The sequence below is a fragment of the Alligator mississippiensis genome, chromosome 2, assembly GCF_030867095.1.
Source record: "Alligator mississippiensis isolate rAllMis1 chromosome 2, rAllMis1, whole genome shotgun sequence".
Taxonomy (NCBI): Eukaryota; Metazoa; Chordata; order Crocodylia; family Alligatoridae; genus Alligator; species Alligator mississippiensis.
The window spans coordinates 192,725,438-192,745,867 of NC_081825.1; the positions used below are offsets into that span (position 1 = coordinate 192,725,438).

The 20,430-nt window shown below is 54.4% G+C and overlaps 1 long non-coding RNA gene across 1 annotated transcript; it reads right to left on the bottom strand.

Moving 5' to 3' along the window:
- Positions 1-13,848: 13,848 nt before the first annotated feature.
- On the bottom strand, positions 13,849-20,211 carry LOC132248689 (uncharacterized). The gene is made up of 2 exons (XR_009460013.1): positions 16,138-20,211; positions 13,849-15,992 (listed from the first exon to the last, which is right to left on the bottom strand). It is a non-coding gene; the product is annotated as an uncharacterized LOC132248689 (long non-coding RNA).
- Positions 20,212-20,430: the final 219 nt, after the last annotated feature.

The window sequence follows — 20,430 nt, forward strand, 5'->3', positions numbered from 1 at the left end:
ATCTGTCCATTGGTCTGTCGGGCCATCTGTTGGTACGTCCATCTGTCTCTCCATCTGTCTCTCCGTCCGTCCATCCGTCTCTCCAGTTGGTCCATCCATCCATCTGTCCACCTCTCTGTCGGTTGGCCCATCCGTCGGTCCATCAGTCCATCCATCTGTCCGTCCGTCTGTCCATTTTTCAGTCAGTTGGTCCATCTCTCGGTCAGTCCGTCCATCCGTCTCTGCGTCAGTCCATCGGTCGGTCCGTCCGTCTCTCCATCAGTCCACTGGTCGGTCTGTCTGCCTGTCCATCCGTCCATCCATTTCTCTTTCCGTCTGTCCATCTCTCCATCTGTCTCTCAGTCCGTCTCTTGGTCCATCAGTCCGTCTCTTTGTCTCGCTGTCTCTCCGGCCGTCAGTATGTCCGTCCGTGGGTCCGTCTCTCCGTCCATCTCTCCATCAGTCCGTCCATCAGTCCATCTCTCCGTCTGTCCATCTGTCCATCTGTCAGTCTGTTGGTCAGACCATCAGTCCATCTCTCCATAGGTCTCTCCATCCGTCGGTCCGTCTCTCCATTCGTCTCTCCGTCCTTCCATCTCTCAGTCTCTCCATCAGTCCATCCATCCATCCGTCTCTCCGTCTATCAGTCAGTCCATCACTTCGTCTCTCCGTGGGTCCGTCCGTCAGTCAGTCCATCAATCCATCCATTGGTCGGTCCATCAGTCTGTCTGTCCGTCGGGCCATCCGTTGGTACATCCGTCTGTCTCTCTGTCCATCTTTCCATCTGTCCGTCTCTCTGTCCATCTCTCTGTCTCCACTGGTCTGTCTGTCTGTCTCTTCGTCTGTCCATCCATCGGTCCATCCATCCGTCAGTCTCTCCATCTGTCCTTCCATCCATTCATCGGTCCGTCCGTCCATCTCTCCATCAGTCCGTCTGCCTGTCTCTCCGTCGGTCTGTCCGTCTCTCTGTCCATCGGTCCGTCGGTCTCTCCATTTCTCAATGGGTCCATCCATCAGTCAGTCCATTGTTCCATCCGTCCGTCTGTCTCTCCATCTCTCCGTGGGACCATACGTCAGTCAGTCCTTCTGTCTGTCCATCAGTCAGTCCCTCCATTGGTCCGTCGGGCCATCCGTCGGTCTGTCCTTCTGTCTCTCCATCCATCGGTCTGTCTGTCCATCTGTCTGTCCGTCTGTCCGTCCGTCCGTTGGTCAGTTCATTGGTCAGTCCATCCGTCTGTCTCTCTGTCCGTCCATCCGTCGGTCCATCCGTCCATCTGTCAGTCTCTCTGTCCATCCATCTGTCGGTTCGTCCATCCGTCACTCCATCCATCTCATCCGTCTCTCCGTTCTTCCGTTGGTCCATCCATCTCTCCATCGGTCCGTCCATCAGTCCGTCTGTTGGTCCATCCATCTCTCCATCTGTCCGTCCATCTGTTGGTCTGTCAGTTGGTCAGTCGGTCGGTCGGTCCGTTGGTCAGTCCATCTTTCCATTGGTTGGTCGGTCCGTCTCTCCGTCGGTCCATCAGTCAGTCCGTCTGTCTCTCTGTTGGTTCGTCGGTCCATCCGTCTGTCAGTCGGTTGGTCTGTCCGTCTGTCTGTCTGTCCGTCCATCCATCCGTCTCTCTGTCTTGCCGTCTCTCTGGCCGTCGGTCCGTCCGTCCGTGGGTCCATTGGTCGGTCTGTCTCTCCATCCATCTCTCCGTTGGTCTGTCTGTCGGTCCATTGGGCCGTCTGTCGGTCCATCGGTCAGACCGTTGGGCCATCCATCTCTCCATCAGTCTGTCCGTTGGTCCATCTATTGGTCCGTCAGTCTGTCTGTTGGGCCATCCGTTGGTCCGTCCGTCCATCTCTCTGTCCATCCATCCATCTCTGTCTCTCCATCAGTCCGTCAGTCCATCCGTCTCTCTGTCTCTCCATCTCTCCTTCGGTCCATACGTCTCTCTGTCCGTCTCTCCATCTCTCTGTCTCTCCGTGGGTCCATCCGCTGGTCAGTCCATCAATCCATCCATCGGTCGGTCCGTCAGTCCATCTGTCCGTTGGTCCATCAGGCCATGCATCAGTACATCCGTCCATCTCTCCATCAGTCCTTCCATCCCTCTCTCCGTCGGTCTGTCCTTCTCTCTGTCCATCAGTCGATCGGTCTCTCCATGTCTCCATGGGTCCATCCGTTGGTCGGTCCGTCGTTCCATCCGTCCGTCTGTCCATCTCTCCATGGGACCATACGTTGGTCAGTCCTTCCGTCTGTCCGTCAGTCCATCCCTCCGTCGGTCCATTGAGCCATCTGTCAGTCTGTCCATCCATCTCTCTGTCCATCTCTTCGTCTCTCCGTCTCTCTGTCTGTCTGTCCATCCGTTGGTCAGTCCATCTCTCCGTCGGTCCGTCTGTCTGTCTGTCTCTCCGTCCATCCATCCGTCAGTCTGTCCGTCTGTCAGTCTCTCCATCCATCTGTTCGTCCATCCGTCTGTCAGTCGGTCGGTCCATCCGTCACTCCGTCCGTCCATCTGTCTCTCCATTGGTCCGTCTGTCTCTCTGTCCATCCATCAGTCCATTGGTCTCTCCGTTGGTCCATCAGTCTCTCTGTCTCTCTGTCCGTCCGTCCATTGGTCCATCGGTCCATCCATCTGTCGGTCAGTCAGTTGGTCGGTCCTTTGGTCAGTCTGTCTCTCTGTCAGTCCATCAGTCAGTCTGTCTCTCCATCAGTCCGTCCGTCCGTCTGTCTCTCCGTCGGTTGGTTCATCTGTCTCTCTGTCAGTTGGTCAGTCCATCCATCTGTCAGTCGGTCGGTCCATCTCTCTGTCTCGCAGTCTCTCTGGCCGTCGGTCCATCTGTCCATGGGTCCGTCCGTTGGTCCGTCTCTCCATCCATCTCTCCGTCCATCCATCTGTCTCTCTGTCTCTCCAGCTCTCCGTCCGTCTGTCAGACCATCCGTCCATCTCTCCATCTCTCCGTCCATCCATCTCTCTGTCCATCCATCTCTCCGTCCGTCCATCCATCCGTCTGTCAGACCATCCGTCCATCTCTCTGTTCATCTGTCTCTCTGTCTGTCCGTCTCTCTGTTGGTCCATCCGTCTCGCTGTCTGTCCATCTCACCATCCGTCTGTCGGTCTCTCCATCCCTCCGTCCGTTCCTCCGTCTCTCTGTCCATCCGTCAGTCGGACTCTCTGTCCGTCTCTCCATCTGTCCATCCGTCTCTCCATCGGTCCATCTCTCAGTCTGTTGGTCCGTCTCTCTGTCTCACTGTCTCTCCGGCCATCAGTCCATCCATCCGTGGGTCTGTCTCTTGTTCCATCTCTCCGTCAGTCCGTCTGTCTGTCCATCTGTCCACCTGTCCGTCCGTCCATCAGTCCGTCCATTGGTCCGTCCTTCCGTCTCTTCATCCACCCATTGGTCCGTCCGTCCATCCAATGGTACGGCCGTCTGTCGGTCAGTCCGTCAGTCGGTCCGTCAGTTCATCCGTCTCTCCATCAGTCCATCTGTCGGTCAGTTGGTCCGTCCATCGGTCCATCCGTCCGTCGGTCTCGCTGTCCATCTCTCCGTCCATCAGTCCTTCCGTTGGTCCATCCGTCTCTCCATCAGTCCGTCACTCAGTCAGTCAGTCAGTCCATTGGTCCGTCAGTCTCTCCGTCTCTCTGTCTGTCCGTCCATCCATCCGGCCATCAGTCTGTCTGTCTCTCCATCCATCTCTCCATTGGTCTGGCCATCTCTCAGTCTCTCTGTGGGTCCATCTGTCCATGGGTCCATCCATCCGTCTCTCCTTCTCTCCATTGGTCCGTCCATCTCTCCGTCTGTCTCTCCATCCGTCCGTCAATCCATCCATTGGTTCGTCTGTCCGTCTCTCTGTCTCTCTATCAGTCCGTCCATCTGTCCGTCTCTCCATCGGTCCGTTGGTCTCTCTGTCTGTCGGCCCGTCGGTCTCTCCGTGGGTCCATCCGTTGGTCAGTCCATCGTTCCGTCTGTCCATCCATCTCTCCATAGGTCCATCCATCAGTCAGTTCATCAGTCCATCTGTCGGTTGGTCTGTCAGTCTGTCCATTGGGCCATCCATTGGTCAGTCCATCTGTCTCTCCTTCCGTCTCTCCATCCGTTGGTCTGTCTGTCTGTCTGTCCGTCCATCCATCTGTCGGTCAGTCTGTCTCTCAGTCTCTCCATCAGTCCATCCATCTGTCTGTCTCTCCGTCTGTCCATCACTCCATCCATCCATCTGTCCGTCTCTCTGTTGGTCAGTCCATCCATCTCGCTGTCCATCCGTCTCTCAGTCAGTTGGTCTGTCTCTTCGTCAGTCAGTCAGTCGGTCCATCAGTCGGTCTGTCCGTCTCTCCATCGGTCCATTGGTCGGTCTGTCTGTCTGTCTGACTGTCTGTCCGTTTCTCCTTCTGTCTCTCCGTTGGTCCATCGGTCCATCTCTCGGTCCATCGGTCTGTCTCTGCCTCGCCGTCTCTCCGGCCGTCAGTCCGTCTGTCCGTGGGTCCGTCTCTCCATCCATCTCTCCGTCGGTCCGTCAGTCAGACCGTCAGTCCATCTCTCTGTCTGTCTGTCCGTTTCTCCTTCCGTCCATCCGTCTCTCCGTTGGTCCATTGGTCTGTCTCTCGGTCTGTTGGTCCATCTCTCTGTCTCGCCGTCTCTCTGGCTGTTGGTCGGTCCGTCCATCCATGGGTCCATCCGTAGGTCCGTCCGTGGGTCCATCTCTCTGTCTCTCCGTCCATCTCTCCATTGGTCAGTCCATTGATCCATCCTTCCGTCCATCCATTGGTCCGTCAGTCAGGCCATCAATCCATCTCTCCGTCCGTCTCTCCATCCGTCCATCCATCTCTCCATCGGTCGGTCTGTCTGTCTGTCTGTCTGTCTGTCGGTCAGTCCGTCTCTCCATCTCTCCATTGGTCCGTCCGTCTATCTGTCTCTCTGTCCGTCCGTCCGTCAGTCTGTCCGTCCATCAGTCCGTCCGTCTGTCCATCCGTCCGTCCATCCGTTGGTCACTCCATCCGTCACTCCATCCGTCCATCCATCCATCACTCTGTCGGTCAGTCCGTCTCTCTGTCCGTCCATCCATCCATACGTCACTCCGTCGGTCCGTCGGTCTCTGTCTCTCCATCTGTCTCTCCATCCATCTGTCAGTCCGTCCATTGGTCCATTGGTCTACGCGTCTGTCTGTCCGTCCATCCGTCTCTCAGTCGGTCCGTCCGTCTCTCGGTCGATCGGTCCGTACGTCTCTCCGTCAGTCCATTGGTCGGCCCGTCTGTCTGTCCATCCATTTCTCCTTCTGTCCATCCGTCTCTCCGTCGGTCTGTCGGTCTGTCTCGGTCCAGCAGTCCATCTCTCTGTCTCGCCTTCTCTCCGGCCGTTGGTACGTCCATCTGTGGGTCCGTCTCTCTGTCCATCTCTCCATTGGTCCATCCATCAGGCTGTCTGTCGATCAGACTGTCAGTCCATTTCTCCATAGGTCTCTCCATCCATCCATCAGTTTCTCCATCCGTTGGTCCATCTCTCCATCCATCTCTCCGTCAGTTCGTCCGTCGGTCCATCTCTCCGTAGGTCTGTCTGTTGGTTTGTCCATCTCTCTGTCCATCAGTCCATCCGTCGGTCCATCGATCCATCGATCGGTCCGTCCGTCAGTCCGTTGGTCCGTCCATCTCTCCATCCATCCATCTCTCCATCCATTGGTCTGTCCATCGGTCTGTCCATCCATCTCTCCATCCGTCCGTCCATCTGTCTGTCTCTCCATCTGTCCGTCCATCCATCCATCCATCTGTCTCTCCGTCTCTCCATTGATCCATCCATCTCTCCATCCATCCGTCTGTCTCTCTGTTGGTCCATCCGTCTCTCCGTCTCTCCATCCGCTGGTCCATCTCTACACCCATTGGTCCTTCTGTCCACCTGTCCGTTGGTCCATCTCTCTGTCGGTCCATCTCTCCGTCTCTCCATGGGTCGGTCTGTCTGTCCATCTCTCCGTCGGTTGGTTGGTCTGTTGGTTGGTCAGTCCTTCTCTCCATTGGTCCATCAGTCGATCCTTCGGTCCGTCTCTCCATCCATCTCTCTATCCGTCCACCCATCTCTCTGTCTCTCCATCTCTTCATCCATCTGTCAGACCATCCGTCCATCTCTCCGCCTCTCTGTCCGTCCATCTCTCTGTCCGTCCGTCTCTCCGTTGATCCATCCATCTCGCCTTCCGTCCATCCGACACTCCATCCCTCCGTCCGTCCATCCGTCTCTCTGTCCGTCCCTCCATCTCTCTGTCTCTCCGTCCGTCTCTCCGTCAGTCCGTTGGTCCACCTCTCTGTCTCACTGTCTCTCCGGCCATCAGTCCATCCATCTGTGGGTCTGTCCATCGTTCCGTCTCTCTGTCCGTCCGTCAGTCCATCCATTGGTCCGTCCGTCCGTCTCTTCATCCATCCATCAGTCCGTCTCTCCGTCCATCGGTCCGTCCGTCCGTCTGTCCAATGGTCCATCCATCTGGCCATCTGTCCATCCGGCCATCTCTCTGTCGGTTGGTCCGTCAGTCTGTAGGTCGGTCCATCAGTTCATCCATCTCTCCGTTGGTCCGTCCATCGGTCCGTCCGTCGGTCAGTTGGTCCGTCTGTCTCTTCATCCGTCAGTCCATCCATCTGTCCATCTGTCCATCCGTCCGTCGGTCTTGCTGTCCGTCTCTCCATCTGTCAGTCCGTCCGTCCTTCTGTTGGTCTGTCCGTCTCCCCGTCAGTCCATTGGTCTGTCCGTCTCTCCATCTGTCTCTCCGTTGGTCTGTCCATCTCTCCATTTCTCAGTCTCTCTGTGGGTCCATCCATCTGTCTGTCTCTCCGTCTGTCTATCCGTCGGTCCGTCCGTCCATCACTACATCCGTCCATCTGTCCGTCTCTCTGTCGGTCCATCCATCTCTCCGTCTGTCGGTCTTTCTGTCGGTCTCTCCATATCTCCATCCGTCAGTCGGTTGGTCAGTCAGTTGGTCCGTCGGTCCATCCGTCTCTCGGTCGGTCGGTCCGTCTCTCCATCAGTCGGTCCGTCGGTTGATCTGTCCGTCTCTCCATCGGTCTCTCCATCAGTCTGTCTCTCCGTCCGTCTCTCCGTGGGTCTGTCTGTCCATTGGTCCGTCTCTCCGTGGGTCCATCTGTCCGTCCGTTGGTCGGTCCTTCTCTCCATCAGTCCGTCAGTCGGTCCATCAGTCCGTCTTTCCATCGGTCTTTCTCTCTGTCTGTCTCTCCGTCCGCTCTCCATCCATTGGTCCGTCCATCTCTCTGTCTCTCTGTGGGTCCATCTGTCTGTGGGTCTGTCTCTCCATCGGTCTGTCAGTCGGTCCGTCAGTCCGTCTCTCCATTGGTCTTTCTCTCTGTCTGTCTCTCCGTCCGCTCTCCATCCATTGGTCCATCCGTCTCTCCATCTCTCCGTGGGTCCGTCTGTCCGTGGGTCCGTCTCTCCATCAGTCCATCCGTCTCTCCATCCGTTGGTCCGTCTGTCCGCCTGTCTGTCAGTCCATCTCTCCGTCTCTCCATCGGTCCGTCCGTCTCTCTGTTGGTCCGTCTCTCCATCTCTCCGTCTCTCTGTCTGTCAGTCTGTCTGTCTCTCCATCCACCTGTCGGTCTGTCCGTCCGTCCGTCGGTCCGTCCATCTCTCTGTCCATCTGTCCATCCGTCGGTCCGTCCATCTGTCCACCTGTCCATCCGTCTGCCTGTCAGTCTGTCCGCCTGTCCATCCGCCTGTCTGTCCATCCATCTCTCCGTCCATCGGTCCATTGGTCTGACGGTCCAGCCATTTGGCCATCTATACATCCGGCCATCTCTCTGTCCAGCCGGCCATTGGTCAGTCTGTCAGTCAGTCCATCGGTCCGTCAGTCCGTCCATCCATCCATTGGTCTCTCTGTCCGTCTCTCTGTCTGTCGGTCCATTGGTTGGTCCGTCCTTCCGTCCATCCATCCATATGTCTGTCCGTTGGTCCGTCCATCCGTCTCTCCGTCCATCTCTCCGTCCGCCTGTCTGTCTGTCCATTTCTCAGTCGGTCCGTCGGTCCATCTCTTCGTCTCTCCGTCCGTCCATTGGTCATTCTGTCCGTCAGTCCGTCCATCCATCTCTCCATCCATCGGTCCGTCCATCCATCTCTCCGTCCATCTGTCTCTCTGTCCATCTGTCTCTCCACCTGTCAGTCCATCTGTTCATTTCACCGTTGGTCTATCGGTCCGTCCATCGGTCCATCCCTCCATTCATCTCTTCGGCCAGCTTGCCAGCTGTCTCTCTGTCTGTCGGTTGGTCCGTCCGTCCATCGGTCTGTCTCTCCACCCATCTGTCCGTCGGTCTGTCTCTCTATCTGTCCGTCCGTCGGTCTGTCCGTCGGTCCTTCCGCCCATCTCTCCATCCGTCCATCTCTCCATCCATCCGTCAGTCCGTCCGTCTCTCTGTCCATCAGTCCGTTGGCCCGTTGGTCCATCCGTCCATCTGTCCATCGGTCCGTCTCTCCATCGGTCTGTCCGTCTCTACATCCATCTCTCTGTCCATCTGTCCGTCTGTCCGTCACTTCAACTCTTCGTCCATCCTTTCTCTGTCCATCTCTCTGTCCGCCCGTCCGTCTGTCTCTCTGTCCATCCATCCGTCTCTCCGTCCATCCAGTCCTGGCAGGGAAGACCCAGTCTCAGGGGCTCATATCATATGCCTGAGAATCTGCTCTACCCACAACACTCCAACTGAAAGAAATCCCTGTGCTGAGATGGCTTCCTCAGTCTTTCTCCTTGCTCTGCTCAGTCTTTGAAATTTGAGACTTTTTTGGCCAGTGTTAGAACAGGGTTTCAGGGGTCAGCTATTCCTAAGAGCAAGACATGCAGTGCGCAGTTGTGTGTGCTAATGGATGCCAGTGACCCAGGGATAGGGGGCAGCTCCTTCCAGGCATGACTCCTTTGGTGCCCAGCGGGATGGCAGCAAGGAGGAGTTCACTCTCTCTGCACATGAATCTGGGCACATCAGCACAGCAGGGAGGTGTGATCCATGAGCCAGCCCCAGGGCCATATCCCACAGCCCCTCCCAGCTGCCATAGGTGTGAACCATGCAGACAGGGCTGGTCCAATAACGAACCAAGGATGCTGCTGACCTGAGAAGGAGAAAAGCTGTGCCTCCTCCTGATCCAGAGCAACCTCCCAAAAAGTCTGTCAGAGGGACTCAGTCCTGCCTTCCCTCTCTGCAGCTGCAGGCTGTGGTCAAGGTTGCGCCTCCTCCTCCACCATGAGAGGCATTGAGATACTGTTTTTTAGAGGCTCTCCTTTCTCCTGCAGCAATACGAGAGAGGGATCAACAATCTTCACGTCACCAATGTGAGACGCTGCCTGGGAAACCAGCATTGGCCCTTGTCTGTATGTGTGGGTGTGCACGCTGTCACTTGTGTGTGTATGTACGACGTGCCCTAGGAACTCCATAGCTCTCTTGGGGCTTTCCTGGTGCAATTCAAGACCCCTTAATGGATTGGCCTCGCCTACCGTTGGGGGCTAAACTCACAGCAGCCGGATCTGTAGATCATGGCTGTGTTGGGAATGCTGCTTCCATTTTCTGGGAAGTCTGATATGGGGAGACAAAAGAAATTAACTACTGAACCACTCCTTCCAGCTGAGTTTCTCTCTGTTCCCTCTGGGCTTGGCCTCTCAAAGCTCCTCGGGGTAAGGAGGATTTCTCTAGTGGAGTGCAAGGATTATGGTCAGGGCCTGCTAGTTTAAAACATGGAGATTTGGGGCTCCCTGCTATGGGTTATAGAAGTGGATGGCTACCACCCCGCTGCCTGTGGAGCATGTCTCTCCTGGGTGAGACAGGCTGTGCTCTGTCTTTTGTTTGCACCTGGGCAGCCCCCTGAAGCAGCACAGGTTTGCCCGAGGGGAAAATCCCACTTCAGCTCTGTGCTCCCTTGTCCTGTGTCCCTGGAGCTGTGTGGGCAGATGCTGGCTGGTCCTGACTCTACTGTCATTTTTGGGCCTAAGACACTCATGGGCTGTGTGACCCACTCTCCTTCTGGCATCCTTTGGAAGGAATCTAAACCTCCAGAGTAGTAATGCAGGTGGGGTGTATTCAGGGTACTGAGCAGGGGCTCAAACAGCACAGTGTGGTATGGTCAGAGTTGCAGACATAGAAACTTCCAGCACCAAAGCCGTAAAGTACTAAGCATGGGGCAGTGAGGTATTTTTTCTCACTCACTAATTTTCTGCTCTTGCTATCTCCACGGTTCTCCTCTCTAACCCTCCCTTTGACTCTCACCTTCTGTTGTAGAGTCTGAGCCAGATCTTGTAGGTAGCCTATGATTTTCAGGTCCTTCTCCCTGATGGGGGAAACTCAACAGCATCTGTTCTGCCCTACACACCCAGGTAAGTGTAGGTTGATCCTGAGGCCCAGCAGGTCCAACTCCCATTAGCCAGACAGACCCAGCTGATCGTGGTGCCAAGCCCCACTCTGCTGGCAAGCTCTCTGCTTGCCCAAGAAGAAGAAAACAGGTGGTGGCCCCCTTATCTCCCCTCAGTCCAGCTCAACTGATGGGCGAATCCATGCAAATCCCTTTGTCATAACGAGTCAGGACCAGAAAAATCAACTCTGTGGTGCGAGTCCAGCCAAGGGCAGCCATGTTGCTAAAGGGACTTGGCAATCAGGATCCCCTCTTGCTTATGATCTAGACCTTTTGAGTTCTTGGCTCTTGCTGTGATTGCAGTGATGTCTGCTGGGACTCAAAAAGACTCTGGTTCAACTTAAAGACAGTGGGAGTTCAGGATCCATTCCACACTTTTGTCTGCATCCAGAAGGGACTATGGAGAATCCCTTCCCTTCTTCCCACAGGTGTGTGATATGGCACAGCTGCTGAGACCAGAAAACCAGGTCAAGGTGTTTTACTGTCTCTGCCTGCTCGGTAAGGAGAGGAGACTCCAAGTGACACGGGGGTTTCCTTCGAACCTCCCTGCACTGTGCCAAACCCTGGAAAGGGGAATGAGAACAAGGAGTGCTGAGGTCACTGAGGTTTGCTCTTCTCCCCTTCAGCTTGTCTCTTCCCCAGACCAATTTATTTCTCTTGCGGTCTCCTGGCTCAAGACCAACAAGGAGGCAAGCTGTGTGGGGTCCCTCTTAATCTTTAGTGGCATCATTGCTGCTGACTGTAAGTATGACCAGAGCAAATGTGTTGACTGATGTCTTGGCTGACCCTTCGGGAACTGAGTTAGGACTGTACAGGATGAATAACCTGTCCTGCCTTAGCTGCACTCAAGAGCCCTGCCTGTGTAAAGCTAGAGCCAGATCTCCATCCTCTGCTGCTCAGTCACAGGGCCAGTAGCACCCTGAGTCCTGCTGGATGATACAGGAAAGCTAGGGCCAAATCCTGCTCGGACACCTCTCCTGGCAGCACTCTGAAGTTAAGAAGTTTAACGAGACCTTTGTTATGGCCCAAGAGACTTTCCCAGGTTACAAATTAGAGACAGGAGATTGTGCAGGCTGACACAAGCAGGTCTTTTGCAATCTGGGTGCATCTTGCTGTGGAGGGTGAGCTCCCCGACCACGGCAATATTGTGCCCTCCTTCTCCTTCCAGTGCCGAAGATGAGCAAGAAAAAAATGTGAACTAGTTGAGGCCATGAGGTGCACTCTTGGTGATCAGTGTGGCAGGGCACTGTTTGTGCCTGCCACTCTAAGGGCCAGAAGACGGCAGCCGGCAGTTCCTGATGAGGGCAGCCACCTTGGATTCAGGGCTGCCCATATAAACAGGACATTTTGCTACCGGCAGGCCAGGCAACAGCATTGCCTGGCTGCAGGGCTGCTGGTATCAACTGGAGGTAAGGGAGCAGCTGTAGGGGATGGGAGGCTCCTGGTCCTGGGCAGGACTTAAAACTGCACCCTGCTGGGATTGGGTAGCCTGGTAGGGCTCCCAGTGGCGCGGGAGCCCCCAGGGAATGCCAGGCCAGTTACCACTCTGGTGAAAGGTGGGTCGGGGCACCTAACCCCAGCTCCCACCTTTGGGTGGGTCAGAGGGGGCCAGGCATGGCTACGGCCACCTGAGCCCACCCAAGGAGGGAAGCCCCGAGACCCCGAGTAGAGGGGCAAAGAACTAGAGGGCCGAGGGCCCAGTACGCATACAGACCCGTAGTGTTACTCCAGAAGGGGCCCAAGTGTGCTCAGACCCGGTCGGGTAATTGGCTGGCACTACCCCAGTGAGGGTCGCAGGAGAGGCCCAACAGACGGTACGTCTGCCACCCAAGAAATGGATGAGCAAAGCCTATGGCCAAAGGGTGCCCGCTCCAAGAGGGAGCAAAGCGGCATAAGGTCTTGACACGAGAGAGAGACCCTGTGAGAGAGGGTGGAGTTTGTGAGGCCCGGGTGAGAGGCAGGTGGTGTGTGTGTGTGTGTGACTGAGGCCTGACGGCATGGCCTAAGCATGCTCCAGCTGTAGGCCAGGGGCACTGTAACGTCTGGATGCCATCTGCGAGGCTTGGGCCGCAGTGTAGGGGAGGTACGGAGCTGCAGACACCCCCAAATATTGGGGTGCAATAATGGGCAGCCTCCCACCTTATTTATCAACTTATTTGCCAACAAGGCATGGCGGGTGAGACAGGCGGGCGGCATGCCCAGAGGCAGGTGGGGGGCTAGCTGCAGTTACAGGGATACCCACTTTTGCGACAGAGTACTGAGGTGAGGTGATTTGTGAGTAGTGGTCGTGCTGGGGATGGCACATGGACCTGACACAACTCCCACCCGAGATTCTTGGCTCTCTTGTAGAGAGAGCTTTTCTTCCCTCTCAGTGTCTTCAGGGAAGGCAGTGAAGCGAGGCTCTCCCTCTGCTTCCAGAGCTGGGAAGAGTCGAGATCTAGGGCAGTGTTATCAGATCGACAGTGGGGAGGGGATCTGCTTTCCCTCAGATGTCAATACGGGACTACTGAGTAGCAAGCACACATTGATCTCTTGCCTCTTTATAAACCCTAGAAATAAAATTAGAGGCCTGGGGACCCTTCAACCCCCGTCATCCTTTCTGGGGCTTGAGGGAGGGTCTGTGCCATGGCCAGTACCCACCACCATTTGGGCATAAGGGCAGTCCTGACTCCAGTCTGTCCCCTCCTCCCTTCCAGGTAAAGAAGACCGTCCTCCATTTTAGCAGGACTCTGCTCAATGTACAGAGCCTGGATGACTGGGCCTGGGACTTAGTGGCCTATATTTTCAAGGAGTCCAGCTTGTCTAGCAGCCAAATGGTAAGAGAAATTGAAGCTGGAGACTTAGAGCTGCTGTCGTAACAGGCTGAAGCCTGCCATTGGCTTGAGCAGGACCATGGGGTGCCCCAGGGCTGCCAGGCTGAGTCATTAGAACCAGGGTCAGACCATTTCCACTGGTACAGATCTAAGGGAGCTCTCGTGATGTCAGTGCAGCTACTCTGGATTTTCCCCAGGGTGTCAGCAAGACCAGACTCTGATGGGCACTATGTACATCTTCTGATGAGGCTGAGATTTGCCCCTTCAGGCACTGAGGAGTAAAAACCCTGACCATACAGTCTGTTGGGGAAACTTCCTTGAGAACAGCAATGCTCTCTTGTAGACATAGACTCCCAATGACGTGTCTTGGTGCCCAGGACATAGTTTGGCCCATTGATACAATCACATTGACAAGACACAGAGGATTGAGCTGGTTGGGCCCCTAGAGCAGATGGAGCAGAGTGGGTGTGTGATGCTTGCACTTTTGTGTCTACTGGGCTGAATCTGAAGGGGTCTCTTGGAAGGACGAGGGAAGTGAATACTTGGCAGTCTTCAATACGTAACCCACTCCCAGACCTCAGAAACACTTTGTATCCAGCAAGTTGCTGCACAGAGTTTGAGGTGTTTCTGAACTGGGAACAGTTAAATCTTCTCCTGTCTCTGCCATTCTCTCACCATTCACCCTTTTACACACACTCATACATAAAGGCTATGCAGAGTTTATTCACTTATGTCAAGCAGAAGGATACAAAATAGAGTTTTCAAGTTGCTTACAAGACAAGACTAACATGGTTGTATTTCACTATTATTACACTCGGTTAACATCAGCTACATTAGTCCAGTTCATGCTACATTCCAAGGTGTCCTTGGGGCAATGGATGGCAATTCCCTTGCATCCCACTGACAACCCTAGTAGCTGCACCATCTTGTGCTGGGGTCACTCAACATCTCCTCTGGCTTCAGGGGAACTAGTCTGCCTGGGATGTATCCAGATGATAAAAAAATCAGATTGCTTGGAGAGATTTCAGTGGTGATGGTGATGTCTGTTGTTGAAATGGTTCCTCTGAGCTGTTTTAAAGATTCCTCTGACAGCAGTTTGCTCTCCCGACAGCTTCTTGAGACATGGTTCTTCTCTGACAAGGAGTGGGAGAGAGATGGGGCCTTGCAGGCCAGCTCCCAGCTGCTTGCTGCCTATAGGGAGACAGTCTATTGCAGAGTAAGTATAGTCTAACTCTCTTGCCTTGATATCCTCATGGCAGCCTCACCCTGAGATGCAGAAAGCTTCCCTAGCAGACAGGGTCCCACAGGGATGCATTCCTGTTTTTACCTTCCCAGGATCATAAACTTGAATATCACTCTAGCCAGACCCAGGCACACATCATTCATTTCTTTCTCCTTCTTTTCTCAGCTGCAAGAGCCTTTTGAGCAATCTGGGTCCCTGCTAGGGCTGCTGGCACCCTACACCTGCACCACTCTGGCCACATCCCGCCTATGGGCTGCTCAGTGCATTGTCTGCCTTCTCCACCTACAAGGTGAGGGCACTCTGAGTAGGTGCAAGTGAGTCTGCCCCTTTTCTCCCTCCGGTAATGCCTAGTCCTCTCCTCTGTCCATTCACTACTAGTCTAGTGACACCTCAAAAGCACTTCAAAAGGGCCATGACTGGCCCTTGGAAGATCTCCTCCTAGGAGAGAAGAGTTGTGTGGTGTGAAGGGCCTGGCCCTCTTTTGGGAAGTGTGAAAATAACCTCCCCTAGCAAGAATGGGGAGAGGCTTGTAGCAGCTCTGATCCCACTGCACCTCTGCCCCCACTGAAGTCACTCAGACCTCGAACATCACCCTTGGACCACACTGCCCATGGCATTGCACATGGTTCCTCCATGGAGCTAAGGTTCTGTTTCAGACATCATTGCAGCACTTTTTCCTTCTTATTTTCATTCCAGACCACTCCATGACCATGGATGCCACAGAGGAGGAGCTGAGAGGTCTCCATGAGGAGCTCAAAGCCTACAGCCCTGAGGCTGTGCTTATAGCATCCTCCCACATGGCGAAGGTCAGTGGCTCAAGAAGCTGGTGTGGAGACTCTGGGAAATGGGAGTCTTTCATTGTCCGTTCCTTTACTTACACATGGTTTGGAGTGCATGGGGGAGGCATCTGGGACACTTATTGTTCATCCACTGTCTGCCGCTGTTTATCCATGTCTATGGTAGAAAGAATAAGTCGGAACAAGATTAGAAAGTGTTGTAGATAGTTCTGTCCCTGCACAGAAGAACAAACCTTTGTCAGTACAGCATCTGAGTGAGAGTCTCGGCCAGGACTTGGTCTCCTTGTGTGCCTGTTTTAATTTATCCTGGGGTGCAGCTTGGCTGTGTTCATACTGTGTTGTCAAATGATGCTCTCTCCATTGAAGACTGGATTCACCTCTTGCACATGCACCAAGTCGCCACAGGACAGAAGCTTATGCCCAGCACAACTCTTTAATATCACTCTTGAACTCTGGGGTTCAGTGCATTTTTCCCTTCTTTCTATTTGTCTCCAGGTCATCGGCAAATACTTTCCATCCAACCAGGCCCTTGACTTTGTGGGGAGCATAATGGATGGCATGCTGTCTGCCAGCCCCACATGTGCCACAGCAGCAGGACATTGGTTTATTACAGTCCTTAGGGAGCATGGAGATGGATGCATGCCCTTCTGGATGAGGTAAAGTTGAAGCTGAGGAGACTTTCTGCATTTGCTTTATGCTTTTCAAACACTGCTTTCATGTGGAGTGAACAGCAATCTTACTGTTGATCCTGGACACGAAGCAAGGTCCTTTTCCCTTACTAGCCAGAGATGGGGAAGAGCAGATCAGCTGCATCCAAGAGAAAGAGCACAGGAAGGCAAGATGGGGATTCAGTGATCTAGGTTATTGATAAGAACTTTCAGCCCTAGAATATTTGGAAACACAGATTCTGGGGCAAATACAGCAAGAGAGGGCAACAAGGAGTCTGAGGCACCTGACTGTGGCTGGGCTGGAACACCATGAGGCATGAGGAACAGATGCATGTTTCCCTCAGTGGCACACCATGCACAGGGTCCACGGCAAGGCAGGAGCTAGAGATGGTCTGTGTCCTCAGGCAAGAAGAGTATACCTCCACTGCTCGGGCCTGTAGGGAGGCTGTTAGGAAAGCTAAGGCAGACATAGAGCTAGGACTAGCATCCAAGATCAAAGATAATAAAAAGTCCTTTTTCAAATATATAGGGAGGATGAAGAAGGCACTGGGAAATGTGGGGCCCCTGCAAGATGTGCTGGGCAATCTGGTGGTTGCGCCAGAGGGGAAGGCAGACCTCTTTAACAAATTCTTCACCTCCGTTTTCTTGTGCAGGGACCGGGACTCCCCCACCATGATTCAAGACGGACTTGAGGGGAACACCTCCAGACTTAAGGTTGAGGAGGGCCGGGTTAGAGGGCTTCTGGAGGGGCTGGATGTGTTCAAATCAGCAGGTCCAGATGTTCTCCACCCCGGGGTGTTGAGGAAGCTAGCAGGGGTTATTGCAGGGCCCTTGGCACGGCTTTATGAGTGCTCATGGTGCTCGGGCCAGGTTCCAGTTATTGGAAGATAGCCAATGTGGCCCCCATCTTTAAAAAAGGGAGGAGGAAGGACCTGGACAACTATAGGCCTGTCAGTCTTACCTCAATCCTGGGGAAACTCTTTGAGAAGATCATCAAGGAGCACATCTGTGACGGGCCGGCATCGGGGATGATGCTCAAGGGCAACCAGCATGGTTTCATTAGTGGCAGGTCATGTCAGACCAACCTGACTGCCTTTTATGATCAGGTCACAAAAGCATTGGATGCAGGTGTTGCCGTGGATGTAGTCTTTCTGGACTTCAGCAAGGCCTTTGACACTGTCTCCCACCCCATCCTCATTAAAAAACTAGGCGACTGTGGCATCGATGCCTACACAGTCAGATGGATTGCTAATTGGCTAAGGGGTCGTACTCAGAGGGTGGTGGTGGACGGGTCATATTTGGCCCGGGGGGAAGTGGGCAATAGAGTCCCCCAGGGCTCAGTCCTTGGGCCCACATTGTTCAATTTCTTTATCAGCGATTTGGACGACGGGGTGAAAAGCAACCTGTTCAATTTTGCTGATGATACCAAAATTTGGGGTGAGGTGGGCATGCTAGTAGGGAGGGAAAGACTGCAGCAAGACCTGGATAGGTTGCAGGGGTGGGCTAACAAAAACAGGATGCGTTTCAATATGGACAAGTGCAGGGTGCTGCACTTGGGCAGTAGTAACCAGCAGCACACTTATAAGATGGGAAACTCCCTTCTTGAGAGCACAGAGGCAGAAAGGGATCTTGGAGTAATCACTGACTCCAAGATGAACATGGGCCGACAATGCAAGGTCACGGTCAGCAGGGCTAACCGGACCCTATCGTGCATCCACAGGTGCATCTCAAGCAGGGCCAAGGAGGTGATCCCCCCCCTCTACGCGACACTGGTCAGGCCACAGCTGGAGTACTGTGTCCAGTTCTGGGCGCCCCACTTCAAGAGGGATGAGGACAACATTGAGAGGGTCCAGAGGAGGGCCACCTGCATGATCCGGGGACAGCAGGGCAGACCCTACAATGAGAGGCTATGGGACCCGAACCTGTTCAGACTTCACAAGAGAAGGCTGAGGGGGAACCTTGTGACCATCTATAAACTCACTAGGGGGGACCAGAAGGGTTTGGGGGAGACCTTGTTTCCCCTAGTGCCCCCCGGGATAACAAGGAATAACGGCCACAAGTTGTTGGAGAGTAGGTTTAGGTTAGACATCCGTAAGAACTACTTCACAGTCAGGGCGGCTAGGATCTGGAACCGACTTCCAAGGGAAGTGGTGCTGGCTCCTACCCTGGGGGTCTTTAAGAAGCACCTTGATGCCTACCTGACTGGGGTCATTTGAGCCCAGTTTTCCTCCTGCCCAGGCAGGGGGTCGGTCTTGAAGATCTACAAGGTCCCTTCCGACCCTACTTCTATGATTGTATGATTTCCCAGCCTTGGTAGAGGCCATGTGAAATGCTCCTTCCATCCTGCTCCTCTCCACAGGGTTGGGAACAGGGCGCAGGAAAGAATGGATACCAGAGATATTGCAGCCAACCTCTTCCTGTTCTGGATGGGACTGGCTATGGGCAGCTGGACCTACTGCCCCGCAGGCCTGGCCATGTGCAGAATGGGGAGCTTTAGTTAGAAATGAGGAGTGTAAACTCCAGTGTGCAGTTCCAGCAGAGCTGGTCTCAACTGGAAAAATTAGTTACAATCATCTTGCTCGTGAGGTCCCAGGGATCCTCACAGGGGTATGAAGTTGGTGGTGCTTGTTGGTCCTGAGCTGAGCATCCACACAGGCAAATGGCCAAAATTTGGCTTCTGTAACAGACTGCCAATGTGGGCTCACCAGATTGGTTTGACATACTTACCCTAGGCTAGAAACAGTGCTGGTGAACTCTGAGCGACCCCAGGATGCAGCAGAGGAGCCCTGGCCTGTGGAAAAGGAGAAGCCAATCAGAAGAAGGGGTTTTCAATCCCCTCATTCACATGGAAGGGGGATGGCCGGAGCCGGGGGCCAGCCACCCTGAGCCCTGGTTGGCCAGTTTGCAAGCCAGGGAGGGACTGCCAGAGGGGGTAAAAGCAGCAGCCAAACTGGCATGTGGGGGCTGCTGACAGTGACTCTGGGGAATGATGCAGGAGGCCTAAGAAGAACTGGCGTGAGCTGACCCAGCAGAGGGAGCAGAGACCCCTCTGAGGAGGCTTGAAGGCCCTGGGAGAAAAGACAGTAGCAGTTGGCCGTGCCTCCAGCCCTGCAGCAGAGAGGGAGCAGCGGCCAGGGCTTGGGGCAGAGAGCTGGTGCCCCAAGGCCACATCGCAGTGTGCTGGATTTGCCGGGCGTCCCAGAAGCTAGGGGTGGCAGTCGGTCCCCCACTTCGCTGCGGAGAAGAAGCAGTGGTCAGGAGCGCAGGTGGCATCCTTATCCGGAGCTGGGCTGGTGAGTTGAGGAAACCCCTCACCTTCCCTGGGGAAGCGGGACAGCAGCAGGCAAGGCATTGGGATCCTGAAGAGCAGCAGAGCGCCAGGATAAGGGTGCCTGGAAGCTCAGGGTGCAGGCCGGCGCTCAAAGTGGACTTGGCGAGGTATGTGGGGCACCCGGTCAGTCATCTGGAGCAGGGATTTAGAGCAACGACCCCTGGGAGCTGCCTGTGCTGCTGACCCTCTGCCACCGACTGCCCCAGAGGGGACTCAGTCCTGTCCCTTATTCTGCAGCTGATTGTCATCAGATGGCGTCCCTGAGCTTTGTGCTTGGGTCATGCTGATTGCTGCAAGAGCCTACTCTGTTGCTTGTTGCTTGCCTTTTTTGGTTGCCACGGAGGTCACCCTAAAGCCTCTTTCAGGGGTTGGGATTTGATACAATTTGATTGCTGCAGACCAGAAGAGCTTAAGCTGTTGCAGTCTGTCGCTTATTGGGAAGCCTGTTGGAGCTGCAGGGAGTGAGCACCTTGCTTCTTTGTGGTAGCACCTCAGCAGTGGCTGAAGGCTGCCAGTTACCCTACCTGTGGTTCTTGAGTCAAGGCTTGACTAATGCATTCTGGTTGGTGTTGTGATTCTGGTTATGCCATTATTCACTTGTAAATAACCTTTCCTATTCTTGTTTTGTAAATAAAGTGTAAATAGTTAAATCAGTTAAGTGTTAGACCTTCTTGGGACAAGGGGCTGCTCTGTGGGGAGCAGGGGCCAGCTAGAAAGTAAATTGGTGCTGGCCAGAAGCCCTGCCCCACTCTCACCACACCATCCCTGATATTGGGCAGGGGTAGCAACTATTGGGCAGCCACCTGGGTTACACTTCTTAAAACCACCCCCAGATACTGATATTTGTTGGTGTTTGTGTGAGCACGTGGGTTAATGTCAGGCAGAAATAGGTCCCGGGCAGCACAAGCAATTAGATTGTAGGTGTGTGCACATGGGCTGGGGAACGGCTGAGGGTGTGTGGGCTGGTTGGTGTCTGTGCACATGTCCCAGTGTCCATTTTTACCCCAGGTAGGTGTATAGGGACGTGCTCACTTATTAGGATCAGCCAAAGGCAGCAGTGTCTGGATATTGGTCCCTTAAAGCAAGGAATTTCTTAGACGGCAGCAAATTGCCAAACTGCGGGAGGGATTGGTTTGGATTGTGCTGGCTGAATGAGAAAGGGACCCTTGTTCTTGTTATCTGCCCTCCAGGTGCCGGACATCCTGGGCACCATTTTTTTATCTGGACGCCGACAGTCCAGGAGAGG